The sequence below is a fragment of the Equus asinus genome, chromosome 25 (assembly GCF_041296235.1).
Source record: "Equus asinus isolate D_3611 breed Donkey chromosome 25, EquAss-T2T_v2, whole genome shotgun sequence".
In the NCBI taxonomy this organism is placed as follows: Eukaryota; Metazoa; Chordata; class Mammalia; order Perissodactyla; family Equidae; genus Equus; species Equus asinus.
Genome location: NC_091814.1, coordinates 21,528,864 through 21,546,823, shown reverse-complemented (window position 1 = coordinate 21,546,823; position 17,960 = coordinate 21,528,864). Strand labels below are relative to the sequence as shown.

Sequence of the window (17,960 nt, the reverse complement as noted above, 5' to 3'; positions counted from 1 at the left end):
GGACTTAAATGCCCCTTGAATGAGGCTAAAATGTTCAAAGGGAGGGGTGAGTCATCTAGCTACTTCTATGAAATCACTTTTGGTTTAAATCATACCTGAAACACTCACCTAGCTATTAATCACTGACAAACTTGGGGCCTGACAGAGGTAGAAAGTCATTATGAATAAGTAACTCCTTCCTCAAATACATTGAAACAGCTTGGCATTAGTTGCCCTCTTGACTAGCTATATTACCTTGATGATTAAATTCAAGATTACTCACAATTTTTTGCATTGTTCATGGGTAAACGCAAGTTGGGTGTGAGCTTATATCACGACAGCATCTAAACTTTGCAAATTCTGCAAGATCAATGAACTTCTGATCGCGAAGAAGAACTGATAAACCTTTTACTCTGCAGCGTCATTTCTGTGAAGGAAAGTGGATGCACTCCAGAGTGCCATAAGGGCTGAGATGTCAAATAAATGGCACCAACCAGCAGACATTACAGTGGTAACCCCTAGCTGGTCTTGCTTGCAGATCTCTACTTGATATATGGAAGATGGGCATGGACGTTAGCTCAGGGCCAGTCTTCTTCAGCAAAAAAAGAGGGGGATTGGTGGCAGATGTTATCTCAGGGCTAATCTTCCTCAAAAAAAAAAAAAGCCAGGAGGATATGAGTGTTCATGGATTTAGGTTGCTGCTTCTGTGGACTCATAGGGCTGGTATTAAACTAATGGAGAGAGTGGGACATTAGGGCAGATCAGAGAGGGCCCAATCTAGAGATAAAGCAGTAGAAGATAAAGGGCAGGAATGAGCATGATTCAGGACATTTTTCCTCCCTTTTCTTGTAATCCATTTGTGTGGAGGGATAACCTTTGTTGGTACTCCAGCAGATAACACACAAATTACTATCAGCAAAAAAGGTAGTTCAGAACAGTGCTCAATAATTCAAAGTACTGTACAGATAGAATTTTAATAAATGGACCAAAGAAATACAAAAAAAATTTGCATTCTTCCTGACCTTAGGCAGTGGCTAAACAATTGATGATTTGAACCATTACACAGAAAGCTCAGAGCGGGAAATGAGACAACTCTTAACAAAGGGAAAAGAGTTCATAAACTTGCATAATCTCCAATCTTCTCAGTACAAATTCACAAAGTCATTGAACTTCCTCAGTGAAGAGTCTCCACCAAGTTGACGCCCTAACAAATCAGTCTAGAGGATGCCAGGAGTCTCCTGTGAAGAAGGGCAAGAGCAAGTAGGAGAGCAATTACAAGAAACAACAGTCAGGCCCTTTGAAGTCCATGTTAGACCCAGGAATAAAGGTATATGGGTGAGATCTGAGAATCAGAGAAGAAAATGGAAGGGAGGAGTGTGTGGGGTATACTCAAATTAAAAACCTTTTGAAACCGGCAAACAGCCATTGATGATTAAGTATCTAAGTACTAAAGGTTTTTCCTTTTCGCAATTACTGATAATAGCTTTTAGTTGTTTAACCCATCCATTGTTAACTGTGTTGCTTAGGCAATATGATATCTGACTCCCACTAGGCTCCTATAGATAACATCTTCCTGGAGCCTGGGTCACCATGGTAATAGGTGTGTGAGCTGTTTTTCAGGAATTAGAACTGCTTGTCCACTTCAGGCCAGTTGAGCCCACCAACTCATCAACTGGGCCTGCACAGATGTCCAAGAGGCGACCTTCTGACTTCAAGAGGCTGAAAATTCCACCCTCAGATAACGCTAACGCCACCATTTTGTGAATATGGTTCCTATGAAGAGGCATGAAGTCTGACTACACTTGCTCAGATCATCAGTTACCTCACCTCACCTTATCTCCAATCACCTCTCTCCACATTTCAGACCATCGTGCTCCCTATCCCATAAATATCCCAGAGTCCATCTTTTTGGGGAAGCAAATTTGAGGCTCATGCTCTCACTTCCTCACATGACTGCCTTGTGATTAAACTCTCTCTCTGTTGCAATCTCATTGTCTGGGTGTTTGGCTTTCTTGGCAGCAGGCCAAAATGAACCTGGTTTGGTAACAAATGACGAGCCAGGCAGGAGCTAAGTCCAGATGGACATTTTTGCCTGAGATTTGTCAGCCCCTTGCCAATGTGGAGAACCTGTGAATGAGTCCAGCAGCTGCTGGGAGCATATTTTCACTTTGCAGTAGAGAGATGGTTTCTTGGTTTGGAAGACGTCTTTTTGGTGAGTAACTTTGGTACAAGTGACCTCATTCTTATTTCTTCTTCCTTTAAGTCTGACTTCTGAAATGAAGCCTTGGTTTGGCAGGGGATGCCCTCTGGGACTTCTGACAAAGGAAGCCTTCGTCTGGCCTTCATTGTGAGTATCTTGGTTTCCAGGATGCTTAATAATAAGGAAGAATTAGGGGATCCCCTCACAGAAATGCTCTTGGCTTGTCTTGGCTTGGTTTGTTTTTGAGATCTGGTTCTAGCTGTAGCATAAGTATACTTTTACTGGCCATGTCTAAATTACTCTAATTTGGCTCCCACCAGTAGCTCCCTAGGCTTCATTCTTCAAAATTAGACAACTTTCAGTTACAAGTCCATGAAAAAGAAAAAAATGGCATTTTTCTGTAGCACCATGTGGCCATAGTCAGAGAGCTCTTACAATGACTAGTCTTAAGAAATTAAATTTGGAATCTCAGCTTCCACTCATGATCTTAAAGATGCTAATGAAAGCTCCACACCCCACCCCCAGCCTGCCTCTGCCTGGTTTTGAAGAGTCCATGTTCCAACCTGGGAGCTATCCTCTGCCTGGTTTCAGAGAGTCCTCATTCCACTCCCAGGAGCTCTCCTCTGGTTTTTGGGCACCTGGAGTGATTCCAGGTTGGTCCCTTGGTCAATCCTTTGACTGACAATCTGGAACTCTGTTTTGTCTCCTGTCAAGAGCTTGTAGAGGATTTTAGGTGCCAACTAAGTCAGTTGTGGGGACAGGAGACCAGTAATTTATTCCGTAAACTGTCTTGTCCAGGAACTGTTGTGTGACCTTTATCTTGATAACTCTTGGGAAGAAGCTGAGAGGGAGAGGCCTGATCACCTCTTTCCTTTCTTTTTCTGTCTCATTCATCACCTCCTCTGTTGTCATCAAGTCTGGGTTCAGATCAGGCTGGATGTGAGCAGAACCTAGACCTTCTGTAAAATCAAAACTTGAAAAACTTTCTGCTAGGGACTTAACTCTCAACCCTGGCATTGGGATCCCGCTCCGGCCAGCTCCAGGCCTTTGCCCCTTGCCTCCCTGGCTTGCCTTATGCTGGCTCAGGGACTAAGTGCCTGGGCTGAATGGGACTTGACTAAATCTTTTAACTATGTTGACACCTGCAGTCGGTCTCTGCACCCTTCTCCAGTCCACTGTCAGTCAGACACTGACAGTGCTTTACCACCATGGGGAACACCCCAAGCTTCTCCTGAGACTCACCCATTGGGTGCATTTTAATTAATTGGAAACACTTCAACTTTGGGTGGGTTATGCCCCAGAAACTCCAACTTGGAGAAAACTTGAGTGGTTTGTCTGTGCCTTTATGATGTAGTTGGAGAGGTTGATCAACCCATAATGTCATTTGATTTACAATGCAGTTTCTGAGAAATCAAGAGCAAGCTTCCTAGGAAAATCCTTGTAAGACTGGAAATGCAGCTTTAGAGGCAGTTCCACCTGTTTCCTTTATCTCAGAGAGCTTGCAAATCCTCTGGGGATTATCTTGTCCATCACTAATTCCTAAGACTGAAGAAAAAAAAGGGAAAAAGCCAAAAAATAGCCAGAAGAGTGCCCGCACCAAAAATATAGCATCTCTAGTATCTTCTTCACAAATATTAGTAAAAAGGCTCAAAACAAAATTTGGATTCATAACCAGGGATCCTTGTACCTGATTCATGGCAGTAATTTTAAAACAATAGCTGTGCAGTCCCTGTGTATGTGTGTCTATATGTATGTTATATGTGTATGATATTTTTACCTTGGGATGGTGTGGCCAAAAACTAAGACCTCTGTTTAACTGACTTAAAGTAAGCACTTACCTAAAATATTTCTAAAAGGAAAAGAAATTAACCCAAATGTCTTTTAGGTTAACATGATATGAAATTAATCTTTGGTAAATGAAAACTTATTTAAATTTGTTGGTTCAATTAAAATGGGCATGTCCTCCAGAGTTAGCACTGGATATGATGCAGACATGCAGCCTTTATTTTACATTTATTGGTCAAATAAGCTGATGTTATCTCTATTACAAAACTGTTAAGCAAAAATAATTTAAAATAATGGCTAATTTTATCTAACATCTCATGAATTTTTATAAGCAACCTAAATAATTATTGGGAATGAGTAAACTAAATAGATGTGAAAAAGATAAAAGTGTTGGGTGAACTTTTTAAAATAATTATGTCTTATGACATTCATATTTAAAATAACTTCCAAAATCTTTCTGGTAACTTGAAACTTTGAAGTGTTGCTAGGTAAAATTATATGGTAAAAAACTCACTGAATATCTGGGTCATTTTTCAAATAAGATAAAATACTGAAACATTATTGTTAGATGTGTCTAGATTTATCTACTTTTGGCTTCTTATTACAAAGAAACTAAAAGGTGTTTGGGTCTATTAGTGAAGGTGTCTTGTATTTTATTAAGATTGCACCATGAAGTAGTGCATTTCTTGAAATTATAAAACACATTTATAAATTTTCCAAGCCACAGGATGCTAATGTAAAGGACAGTTCATAATTTCTTAGTTTTCAGCTTTTACTAAGGCCTATAAGGGTTAAAAATTCTCATTAATATATGCAATTAAAGCTACCAAAAATTAGTAAGGCACACAGCTCTGTATAAAAGGAAATTAAAATTTGTGTTTTCAGTAAAGAAGGTATAAAGAATGGAAATATTTTTGCTTGTTGGGTTAAGGAAGATAAATTTGTCTTCAAGTACTAGAAGGGAAGAAGGAAAGCATGGGATAAATTCTGAATGTAAAAAGAAAGTTATATAAGGTGTGTTATTGAGAAATTCTGAAAGGAGTTTTATTCCTGGTCAAGTTGGCTAAGATCGAAGCAAGTCCAATTAAGTAAATGAGTTTTAGTGTAAAAAAACAAAAATGAGGTGGTACAAAAGTTAAAATGTGATTTTCTCTCTCAAAAGTATAATTTTCTTGAACTTCTGGTCCGCTCTTGATAAAGAGGTTATAAAAGGATATTTTCTTTATTTTCGAGAAAGTCTACCTAACATACAGAAAATCTGTTTTGTTAAAATAATTTCCTATGTTCAGAAATGCTAAGGTCTTTCTATTAAGATTTTTTGACTGTTTTTAACAGTTTGACCTTGACAGTTTCTGTTGTCACTTTGAATAGATAACTGAGTGTTGTTTCCTACCTGAAAAAGTGTTTTAAACCCTTTTTATGTTTTTGACAAGCTCCCCCCCACAACACCAAAATATTCAAATGCTGAATAGAGGCTTTCTTTTGGCCTGGAAGAAAGGAGAGAATTTCTCTGAGGATTTTCAGAGGGCCCCTGAGGCTCCTCAAAGAGATTTGCTCTCTCTTCCTATAAGGAGGAAGACACAAAGCTAATTAGGCTTATTTGGTATATTAAATTACATGGGAAGCATTGTCAAATAAGTGATGATAAGCTTTCTTAGGTGATATTATGTGGATAAATGTTATTAATATAAATGTTTTGAAACTATATAACATTCCTAAAATTCTGATCTGTGCTAGTTATCAGGAATAAAATTCTGGTTATTATTTTAAGGTGTTATTTTCTGACATACAACACCTTAAAATAATAACCAGAATTTTATGTCAGAAAATTAACCAAATTTCTTTGTCAATTTCCATTTTCAAGTCTTTTGTTGTTTACAGACAGTTATTATTTTACTCTGATGCTTTTTGCTTTTGAAAATTTGTCTTAGCTTCAGAGAGATTCATGGAAAGGACTCTGACACTTACTCTGGAATACAGGTTTCTGATAAACTTTCAGATCATAAAACTGAACTGGGTAAGAAGTTACAGAACTCTAATAGAGAAAGTGATGACCTCATAAAACTGCCAATCGAACAATAAGATCAAGAATCGATTACACAGGCCTGAATGAACTGATGATGATGATTATGATTTATGTGACTTTTCATTTGTGATATTGCTGATTTTTTGGTTCTCTTTTGTTTCCAAATTTAAGGAAGTCTTTTTCTCTCATGCTAACTATGACTTATATCAATTTGATAAATTATACCTTTGTAAGAAGACTTGAAACATTGACTTTTCTCCCCACCTGATCACTCCAGGATTTGGAAACTTTTAATGAGTGAGTATTGTTTTCATGGTAATGTAGTTATTTGCATAAGCTCAGTAAGAATCTGTTCTCCTTATAAGAGAACACAATTGGAAACATTGGTTATATTACTAAAGCTTTGACTGGAATGTCATATTTGAGAGAAAAAGGCATAGACTCAGATATGACCAGACAGCTTTTGAGAGGCAAGGATTGGACTTTGTGGAATAAAGCCACTTGGAAATATTTGCCTGGTACCTTGGTCACAAGGATTCCTGCATCCTGGGTAAGTATGGAAGATACTTATCTGGCAGGTGTCTGGAACCTCAAAATATTTTGAGGGACCTCAAGAAGCGAGGAATCCACTGAAATATGCAAAGGCATTGCAGGCAAAATCTGATGACAAATTTTTGGCTTGGCTTTCCTGGCCTCAAGAGGCCTTTAAAGTTCAATCTGAGATTCCTCAGAAAGTGTTCCAACAAAGCAGATTGGAAAGAACCTATATAATCAATTGCCAATCTTGCTCTACCTATGTAAATAATTGGGCCAAGTTTATTGAAATGAAACTTATTTTGCAAACTGATTAGTCTTAATTTGGCTATCTTTGGTAAAAACGAGGGTGATTTTAGAGAGAAAAATTATGTTTCAACAAAAACTATAGTATACATTCATACATATTAGATACTAGTTCTGTTAATTATCTTTGAGGTTTTTTCCTGTCTGTTAACTGGACTGGATCCTGAATTTTTCTAGTCTCTTGAAATATCTGGCTACAAATCTTCAAATCAATGTTTTAAAGTTTTTTCCATCATTTTCATTTGGAATCATTGAGAACTGAACCTACCCTTGATCCTGAAGCCTTGCAAACTGAAGCTGAACAACTTGATATAAACTTAAGAAAGATTCATGTCTTTTGCTGTGTAAGACACTCAGTAACCTGAACACATGATGACGTTATGAGAGACATTTCAAACTGCAAAGGATGCTTCGACTCTGACACCTAGAAATTTTTTGACTGGCTGCTGCCTGGGCTCAGAAAGGTTTATAATTTGCTGGTTTATAATTTCCTTCTACCATTAATCTTGTTTTTCTTTTTGTCTCTCTAGAAGTATTTCTTATTAAATACCTGGTTACTTGCTAACACAATATAGGCTGAACTTTGGGAGCCCACCTGCATCACCGTCTTACTAAGAGACTGGTTCAATGAGATGGAACAACCTATGCCCCTCATCAACAAGATAATCCCTCAAGATTGAAGATGAACACAAAAGGGAGGATTGATCCTGGTCAAAACAAGGTTGACAAAAGGGAAGTGATATTGTGAAAAAGAAACCATATTGTAACTTTGAATGACCTCTGATTAACTAACCCAGACATGCTCTGTAGATTTTATGGACCCTCTCAACTGCTATAAGTTGATAACTTTGTTCTTTTGAGTTCCTTAGGAATGTGATGACCCCCAGGCAGAGAGTCTGTGTTGATGGCCATCATCAATGACATCTGAAAGATCAGGGTATAGGCCATTACTCTGGTCTCTGATTCATATCCAGTAAAACAAAAGACTATCAGGAACTGAGACCAGTTGTCTGCTCCACCTGGAGATCAGATGGAGGCCCCATTGTGATTAGGTCTATTTTTCAGGGACTATTAAAATTTGGGTTATTTATACTTCTTACCCTTCTGGTAAGCTGGGAACATGAGAATATTTCCAAATGAGTGCTAGACAGTTTCATTCCTTTAACCCTGATCTACACCCCAATTCAGCAGGAAGTAGCTAGATTGGTTGTCGCCCCAAATCCCTCAAGAATGAGGAATGACCAAAGAGTAAGGGGGATTGAACCTGGCAAACAGCCATTGATGATTAAGTATCTAGGTACTAAAGTTTTTTCCTTTTTATAATTACTGATTACAGCTTTTAGCCATTTAACCCACCCACTGTTAATGGTGCTGCTTAAGCAATATGCTATCTGACTCCCACTGGTCTCCTATAGATAACAACTCACCAGAGCCTGGATCACTATGGTAATGGGTATGTGAGCTGTTTTTCAGGAATTAGAATTCCTTGTCCACTTCAGGCCAGTTGAGCCCACCAACTCATCAACTGGGCCTGCACAGATGTCCGAGAGGCGACCTTTTGACTTCAAGAGGCTAAAAACTCCACCCTCAGATGATGCTAATGCTGCCATTTTGTGAATATGGGTCCTATGAAGAGGCATGAAGTCTGACTACACTTGCACAGATCATCAGTTACCTCACCTCTCCTCATCTCCAATCACCTCTCTCCACATTTCAGACCACCTTGCCCCCTATTCCATAAATATCCCTGAGTCCCTATTTTGGGGGAAGTGAATTTGCGACTCACGCTCTCACTTTCTCACATGGCTGCCTTGTGAGTAAACTCTTTCTTTGCTGCAATCTCATCATGTCGGTGTTTGGCTTTCTTGGCGTCGGGCAAAAACGACCCTGGTTTGGTAACACTTTCTCCATCTCCTTATCCCCAGAGGGCAGCACAAAACCTTTCAGTGTGGGAGCCTCAGTTGGCCAAATTTATTTCTGCACTCATCTAGTCATCACCCACCTCCTCTTCAACAATAAGGCAAACAGGAAGCCTCCTCAGTTTGCCTTCTCAGGGAAACTGGGTTCATTGCTCAACATAAAGCCTGAGGATGCTAGTATTCACATAAAGTCACTTTAAAGAAAGATTAGAATTATAATTTTAAATACATTCTCTACCCATTTAAATGACCAATAAAATAATAGTTAAAAATACCATTACTATAAATATCCCTAAAATTGTCTTGTGATATGTTTAGGCAGGCAGGGCCTTGGGAGGTGTTGCATAGGTCTTTCCAAGCTCATATGCATTGGAAAAGTAGAGCTGTCTTGAGATATGTCAATGAAGTAGCAAACATATGTCATTCAACATATGTCATTGAAGTAGCAAAGTGACAATGAGCTTCAGGTGGCAATGACTACACAAGGGTTCCATCCATGGTCACCTGGACCAAGACGGCAAATGAGCACAGGCTGATAACTCTGCCCCTCAGACTCCCCAAATAAATCCTGGAGAAACTGTAGAGGAAATTTTAGATTTTTAGATCTAACAAACAGGCAAAACCATTTGGGAAACCCCTATCTACAGCAAAGCTTAGTTTGGTCTCTTTTGTGTGGGGTGGTGGTAGAGGCTGCAGTCTGAGGCAGAAGACATCTGGGGGCTTCATTTAGAAAATAAAGAAAAGTGATTTAAATTCTGCTCTTGCCTACCCTCAAGTCGCCTTGGGGAAATCCTTGCTTCTCCGTTTCCTGTATATACAGATAAAGGCTTCAGAGGGCCAGATGCTGGTGTCCACAAGGATCAAATCAGGACACAGCACAGGACAGGTTGGGAGAAGCAGCAGATAGAATAGGTGTGACTTATTCTGATGCTGGTGCATTACTTCCAAAGGAGGCTGACCCCTCCTAAAGATAATTCTCTTAAAGAATTTAAAATTTAAACTGTGACCATTGATTTGTCTGATGCAGAGGGATTAACTGTAGTTTTATGGTATTGTGTAGTTTTGAGAGTTTTAGACTCTCTACTCTTGGGCTCCTCTTCTTTAACGTATAGCATTGACCTAATTTTGAATATTGACTTTGGCCTTTCTCGCTATAAGACTACCAATACGTAGTAGATTCCTCCAAGGGGGAGTGGGACACAAGAAAAACTAATCAGATATCTGATGAGTAAAGCTCTTTCAAAAAAGTGCCTCAAAAACTGCTTCAAAAGTATAGCAGCAAACCCGACAGTATATACCATTTAAACTAGAATATTATAATAGATGAACCATGATTTTAAAATAAGCTAGCCAAATATACTTAATTAGCAACTGAAACAAGGACAAGAAATCATAATGTAATCAAGTGGAAATAGTCAGTAATTAAAATGTTAGTTAAAATAAAGAAACCAAGACATGGGATAAATAATGGAATACACAAGATTCATGCATTTCTTAGTAAGAAGATCAGATTAACTCTCAGAATGAAGCAGCAAAACAGAAAAAAGGAAATATAAAAGAAAACTTATGAGATAAGTATAAAATTGCCATCATCCAAATAATGGTAATCTTAGTAGAAAAGAAAAATATAGAAGGGGGTAGGGAAAGTATATTTTAATAAAAGATATAAATAAATCTTTCTGAATTAAAGAGAGAAGAATTACCTCAGATCAAAAGTCAGGAAATGTGCCAAATGAGGTGAAGAAAAAAACTCCCCCATCTACACACCTTATGATACAATTAAAGGAATAACAAAAACCAGGGAACTTTCTAAAAGCTTCCAAAGAGAAAGAATAGATCGCATACGAAAGAACTCAGACTCAGACGGACAGCAGAATTTTGGACAGTGGAATAATATCTTAAGGTATAGGAACGCAAATAATTACTTGTAATTCCAAAATCCCCAAAGTTGTAAAAACTTATTCTTTTTAAGAATATCTTCAGTCAAAACTCATTTGGCTGCCAGGCCTCAACTGAACTGATATCAGCTTATTTATAGCCACTATTTTTCCTGTTCAGTGTGAAATTATATGTTGCAGCAATTTTGTGTTTAAATTGCCAAGTATTCATGCAGGTCTAGCTGAGTGTTACATAAGCAAGGTATATACACATTTTGCCTTTCTAAAATCAGAATATTTCTGATTTTCAGAATCTATTAGGTCCCAAGCATTTTAATTAAAGTATTGCATACTGAAGGAAAATAACTTTGAACCTGAAATTTTGTGTAAGGATAAATTGTCATTCATCTGCAGGGTATAGTTCATTTATTCTCAAGCATTCAAGGCTTCTGAAGGTTTGAAATACACTTTCTGTTAGAGAAAGCACCCAAGTAAGAAGAGAAGCAAATCCAGGCAAAATCACAGTCCTGTGAGGGCTAAGCATGATCAAATAACTTAGTAAAGTTAAAAATAATAGATAAGATTAAGACCAAAGAAAGAAAATAGAGAAGGAAAATGACAAAAGCACAAAAGCAAAATTTTAGATTATCTTAACACAGTGGGTGAGGAACAGAGCAAGACTAAGGGAAATGAGAGGCAGTTGAAGTTCCTGATTCATTAAAAGAAAGCTATAGAAATCATTTTTTAAAAAGCAAAAATAAGTGCAAATGAAAATATAGAAAATTTGTTCAAATTAAAAAATGAAATGTTAGAACACTTTCCTATTTATTAGTGTGCTATATATAAGTAAACTCTCCAGTAAAAAAACAGAGATTGTATGACTTTCTAAAATAATCCAGCTATATGTTCTTTGTAATACTGTATGCAGAGATCTAGCTGAAGCAGGGGGAAAACAAAAGTTAAAAAAATAGAAAAAGTTACAGTGTGCAAGTAATAACCAAAGAATACCAGACAAAATGACTTTAAGAAATAAAAAATATTTTTAGAGATAGGGATTGTTACTATAATAATGAAAATTTCCCCTTGTAGAAGAGTAGATCTATTATAAATTTATTCTTATGCTATGCATTCCAGGAACAACGTGTTTTTATGTAACATTTACGTAGCTGGGCATGACATAGGTAGATTATCTGGTTCATACTTTTGTCCAAATTATACTAACCCTAAGATGAGGTTTCATGATATTCCACCCCTCTGTATTGCTCACAGCTAAGGAGAACTGGGTGGTGGACTTAAATCATTGCAGAAGACGTACAAATTCTGTAGGAGCCTGAATGGCCCATGTCTTCTCTTCAAGAATATCACTGAAACCCCTAACACAGTAATTTGAAGGCCTAGTAAAACTTTGAGGCCTAATCTTATGTATTTAATTGCAGAGAGGCTGAGTTTCTACTTTCATGAGTGAAATCAGCAGAATTTCAAATATACAGTTGAATTTGTTTCTTAAAATTATTCTACATTGGGTTCCCCAGGGAGCAGATCTTGAGAAAAGAATTTGAGAATAAGCGTTTTTTTGGGAGTTGATTTCAGGAAGTGCTGATAGGGAGTAGAGATGGGAAACAGCGAAGTAAGGGATGCTTACAAGGGATTGGTTAGCATGCAGACATCACTGTAGGCAACTGGTGAACTCTTGGAGACAGTGTAGAAAATGCCTCAGAATTTTCTGATAGAAATGGTAATAGAAAAACTGTACATCCATATGAAAAAATATCAACCCTTATCTCAAATCATACTCCAATATAGCTAAAAATAGATAACACACATAAATGTAAAAGCTACAACTATAAAACTGCTTAAAAGAAAATAGAAGAAAATAATCTTTGCAAACTTAAGTTAGGCAATGATTTTTTAGAGAAGATATCAAATGTATTTATACATGTAAATAAATATATAATAATGAAATGTTTTTATAAATAATGATCATATATATTTATATACCTATATACATATATATATCCAAAAAAGATACTATTAAGAGAACATAAAGGGAAGTCACAGAATAGGAGAAATTATATTTACCTCCAACAAAAGGTTGTCTCTAGAATATATCATGAAGTCTTATAAGACAATGCAATGAAAGGATTAGGCAAAACACTTGAGGAAATACATCATAAAAGAAGATGTATAAATGGCTAAAAAGCACATGAAAATATGTTCAACTCAGTCATCAGGGAAATTAACTAATACTGAAATGAGTTACCATTACACATACATTGCTATGATTAAACTTAAAAAGACTGAAAATACCATATGTGGTGAGGGTGCAAAACAATGAAAAGTCTCTCACACTTGTGGAAATGAAAAATGGTACAACTGCTTTGAAAAGTGGAATCACAGTTAAACATATACCAGTCGTATCAACAGACGTTCCACTCTCAGGTATTCACATACTATATCCACACAACAATATGCACATGAATATCATAATATCTTTAATCATAATAGCCAAAACCTGGAAACTTCATAGATATCTATTAATGTCCAGGAAATGTATAAATAGACACAATACAAGCATACAAAATCACACCACTTAGCAATAAAAAGGCATGAACTGTTGATGCGTGTAGTAATGTGGGTGCATTTTAAAATCATTGTGCTGCAGGACGGAATGCAGACACGAAAGAGTACATGTATGGTTCCATTTATATAAAGTTATTAAAAATGCAAACCATCTGTATGACAGTTGTTGTCTGGGGCTGAGGATTGAGGGAGCGATGCACTGCAAAGGGGCGCAAGGAAAATTGTGAGATAATGAAAATGCTCTGTATCTTGATTGTAGCAGTAGTTTCATTAGTGTATACATCTGTCAAACTGCATTTAATTGTGTACTTTAAAGAAGTGCAGTCTACAGTACCAAATTTATACCTCAATAGCATTCATATAATAATATATTGTATTTCTCCATACTAGCGCTGAGTATTTAAAAAATGAAATTCAGTAAAACACAATGGAGATTAACATCCACAATCATTAAATGCTTAAGAATGCATACAATGAAGACTCCTGAAAACTATTGCTGAGAGTAAAGACCTAGACAAATGGAAAAATATATATCAAATTCATAGATTGAAAGATTCAATATTGTGAGAATGTCAAATCAACATTCTTCCAATTAATATTGAAGCAGTATTTTTGAGGGGAAACTTAAAAGATAATTCTAAAACGTATATGTAAATTAAAATACCTAGAATAGCCAAGACAATTTTGAGGAAGAATTAAGTTGGAGGACACACTCTATGAGATTTCAAAACTCACTTTACAGTTACAGTAATCAAGATACTATAGTATCGGTGGAAGTAAACATAACATAAATATATCAATGTGAAAGAGTAGAGAGTAAAAAATTTACCCACACACATATACAATTATTTGATTTTTTAAAAAAATAAAGTCACCAATATGCTTAACTGGGGTGATGAAAGATTTTTCTGTAAGAGGTGCTGGAATGAGTGGATATTTATTTAAAAATAAGTTAATATTAAAAACCACTTCCCACAATACATTAAAGTTAATTGGAGATGTGAAAATAAAAATTACAAAGCTTTTGAAAGAAAAATAGAAATATTTTCATGACCAAGGCGTAGGCAAAGATTTCTTACTCATAACACCAAGGAACTTACCATAGATAATAAATTGATTAAACTGAATTTTATAAAATATTGAATCTTTAGCTTATCATAAATTACTATTTAAAAAGTGAAAAGGCAATTCATAGATCAGGAATAATTACTTGCAATATATATATCTGACAAGGGACTTATCGAAGATATATAAAGAATTTAGACAAATCACAAAGAAAATTGCAAGTCAACTAGTTTATAAATGAGCAGAAGATTAGAAAAGGCACTTCACAAAAGATATCCATATGACCAGTAAGCTTTGAAAACCAAAATGGGAAACCACTACATAGCTAGCAGAAAGGCCAAACTTATAAAGGCTGAAAATAATAAGTGTGTGAGAATGTAGCAAAATTGGAACTGGCTTATATTTGGAGGGAAATATAAACTGTTACAACTACTTTTCAGAAGTCTGTGTCAGTTTCTAGCCTTCCACTAAGCAATTGTGTTCCTAAGTATAAGTACCCAGGAGAAACAAGTGGTATCACTGCAAAAAATTTGGACATGAACACTCATAGCTATTTTGTGCAAAAATAACTCTGTCCATCAGAAAAATGGATAATCTAATTGTGCTGTAATCATAAAACAGAATATTTCTTGGCAATAACAAAAATAAATGACTAACACACAGCCTATTAATACTGAATCTCAAAACCAGATGTTGAGTGAAAGAAGACAGAACAAAGAGGACATAGTCCATCATTCTATTTATATGAAGTGCAAAAATAAGCAAAATTAATCTATTATGAGAGAATTCGGAATATGTTTATCTTTGGGGGATGGGGATTGACTGCAAGCAGCACAACAGAACTTTTGAGGATGATGGAAAATGTTCTATATCTTGATTTAGGTGGTGATGCATGCACATATTAAATTCATTGAGTGGTACTCTTAAGTTTTATGTGTTGTGTGTCATGACTGTTCCATGCAGAGACAGTTGAACCTCCTTCCTCATCAGCATGTTATCTGGGCAGTGCACTGAGCACCTTCTGCTCTCCTTGCCTCCAGCCCTCATAGCAGCCAAACTCTGCCCTAGTCAGAGGAGGTGTGTTTTCTTTCTCCTCTTTCAAGGGATAGCACCTTTGCCTTCTGTGACCTCTCACTTAGGCTTCCAGTCAGGACTAGCTGAGAAGTTGTGGTGTCCAATCCTTCCTTGTTTAATATTCTGTTCTGTTTGTGCCTCTGGGCTCAGTGGAGAGCTGCATGAAAAGAAGGAAATAAATGATGTGCATCAGGACTTACTGAATGGACAGTGTTTGACTCTTTCCAGTCACCGTGATTTGTCTGACTCCCACCAGCCTCCCAAAAGTACCACTGTCCCATCTGATGAGCATGGAGTCTGCTCAGCTCTGGATGTAGCCAGTGAGTACTTTATTGTAAAGAGAATAAATCTCCAAACGCTCTCCCCGGTAGCCTTCACATTCTTTGTGCTCTGTATAGGTAGAGAAATGTCTTAGAGACCATCTTGGTTTGAATCAGAATCTCTGCTCTCTGAAGAAGCAAAGATTCTTTCCTTTATGAGAATTTATAGATTGCATCCATCAGTCTAGTTGCAAAGACTATTCTCATCTAAACAGACAAAATCTAGGGTACCTGATGGGGCAAGTTGCAGCAACATGTCTAGAAAGCAGCGTGGCAAGTTCTTCATGATCTCTAGGGGAAAAAAAATGTTTAACTGTTTGTCCAATGTTGAAGCAGTGGACATGTGTTGATGACCTACCAGATCAGGAACTATACTTGATGACTCAGGAAAGCAAGCTCAGCTACTTCTCACAAGATGCAACTTGAGGCCTCCTGCAATGTTCCTCTCAGAAGGTCTTGGTTTGCCCAGAAATTATTTATATCCCTGTGCTTATATCATCTCCATGTGTTTGCAACATGTGAAGCAGGAACTGTGTAATGTGACTGGCTCTGTCTGAATTTACTTACAGAAAATCAAAACGATCATAAGACTAAGGAAGGACAAGAGCCAATGGCCCCCAGGTAACTCTGATAATCATGGACTGTTAATGCTTAGGTTATATTTGAAGATTTCGTCTGGACATCCTAGGGAAAAATAGAAACTACCGAATATACCTATTTCATTGAATCAGCCAACCACAAAGTATTTCTTTTGCTAATTTTGCTTGCTTTCTTTGCTGTCACTGTATTGGTTGGACTTGTTATTAATTTGTTAAATTAATCCAGTGCTCATGGATTTCTGTGCTCACACACACCGTCTATTCTCCTCTACATCGTTAAAATCAGGAAGGAATACATATCTGTTTTCTCCACTGTTGGTCTTAGTTCATTGGCAGGCATTTCATAGCAAGAAAAGTACCTAGACAAAAAGAAGAGAACTTTCATATGAAGAAGGCATAGGATCTAAATTTACAGTGCTTCAGAAATTCAGTTGCTTCTGCATGTAAATATTCTAAAAAATTATGAACAGTCACTGAACATGTGCCAGAATTCTGCTTGGAGGGTTCCTCGGGGATATATTTAAAGAAATCTCTGTTGAAGTACTTATCACTCATCTTTATTCCCTTTCCATTCTGACATATTTTCTTCTACCCAACCTAAGGAATTATGATTTCCTAATTCACAATTATGCACAAGAGCTGACCTGGTTGTGCTAGAAGTTACAAGAAGGGAGAAATGAGTTTTTCTTACTCAATCAGCACCTTAGAGACCTCATCACCCACAGTGACCTTAAGAACTATTGGGGACAGGGCTTCCAAGAGCAACTGGCTGAGGGACAGAGGCTGGCAGAGTTCCTTGCCTGCAAGCTCAGCCCAGGTAAGGTGGCCACAGGCCCTAACTTCACTGAGCTGCTCCAAGGTCCCTGGCTCACAAGAGATTCCACACCTCTACGCATAATGTTTTTCCCAGCTGTCCTGGTTTCCATGTGGCACTTGGAGCCACCAGGATTGGCTGGGTAGGAGCAGAGAGGAGAAATGCACTGGGTGGAGGTCATGGTGTTCCAAGTATCTTCTTCCTCCCTGATGAACAGTGGCTTTTGGGGCAGGACTCAGCATCCACCCAGTGTTAGAGCACAGAAAGGAGGCCATGACAGGAGACAGCTTGTTAGAGTGAAAAGAGCCCTGGACTAAGCCTGAGTTTCTCAGTTTCTTGCCTGATTATTGACTTTTATAACTAAAGGCTAGTGATTGATTTATCCTTCTTGGATTTCTGTTTCCTCAACTATAAAATGAGTCCAAAAAATGTGCTGCATGGTAGCTGTAGCTATTAAATAAGGGAATACTCATCAAAGCACTTCAGAAAAGGATGAAACTCCTCACTCTCTGGGGTTTATTTAGATAAAAGAGTAGAATCTGGTGGTAGATATGTTCATTTATACTAGAACACTTTCCGTAAAGAAAATTTTCCTCTCTTATACTGTAAAAGCCAACTTGGAGGTCCCCGTGAAGTGCTGGGATGTATAAAGGGGTCTAGCATAGGGCTTTTTTAATCCACCTTTAGAGAATGGAGTAGAGTCTATGTGAGAGTTGTGAGGAGACATAGAGCCACTGAGTCGGGGAAGCAACTTTGTGGAAGGAGTGAGGATACAACTAGAGAAGTCCAGAGGGAAATTGGACAAGTATCCAGTGATATGGACACAAAAGATATTTGATATTTGCCCAATTAAACTCAGAGCATGCCATGATGGTGATCCAG

General features: G+C 37.4%; 1 long non-coding RNA gene across 5 annotated transcripts in view; it reads left to right on the top strand.

Annotated features, from left to right (window-relative positions):
* Positions 1-1,171: 1,171 nt before the first annotated feature.
* LOC123280788 (uncharacterized) overlaps positions 1,172-17,960 on the top strand; it is a 51,336-nt gene continuing 34,547 nt past the window's right edge. For 2 of the 5 annotated variants that reach the window (XR_011498076.1, XR_011498075.1), the window contains exons 1-3: positions 1,174-2,191; positions 2,276-15,665; positions 16,235-16,286. This is a non-coding gene — a long non-coding RNA (uncharacterized lncRNA). Of the gene's footprint in view, positions 2,192-2,261; positions 15,666-16,234; positions 16,287-17,960 lie in introns of all 5 variants that reach the window. The other 3 variants (XR_011498077.1, XR_011498078.1, XR_011498079.1) reach the window with 3 other exon arrangements.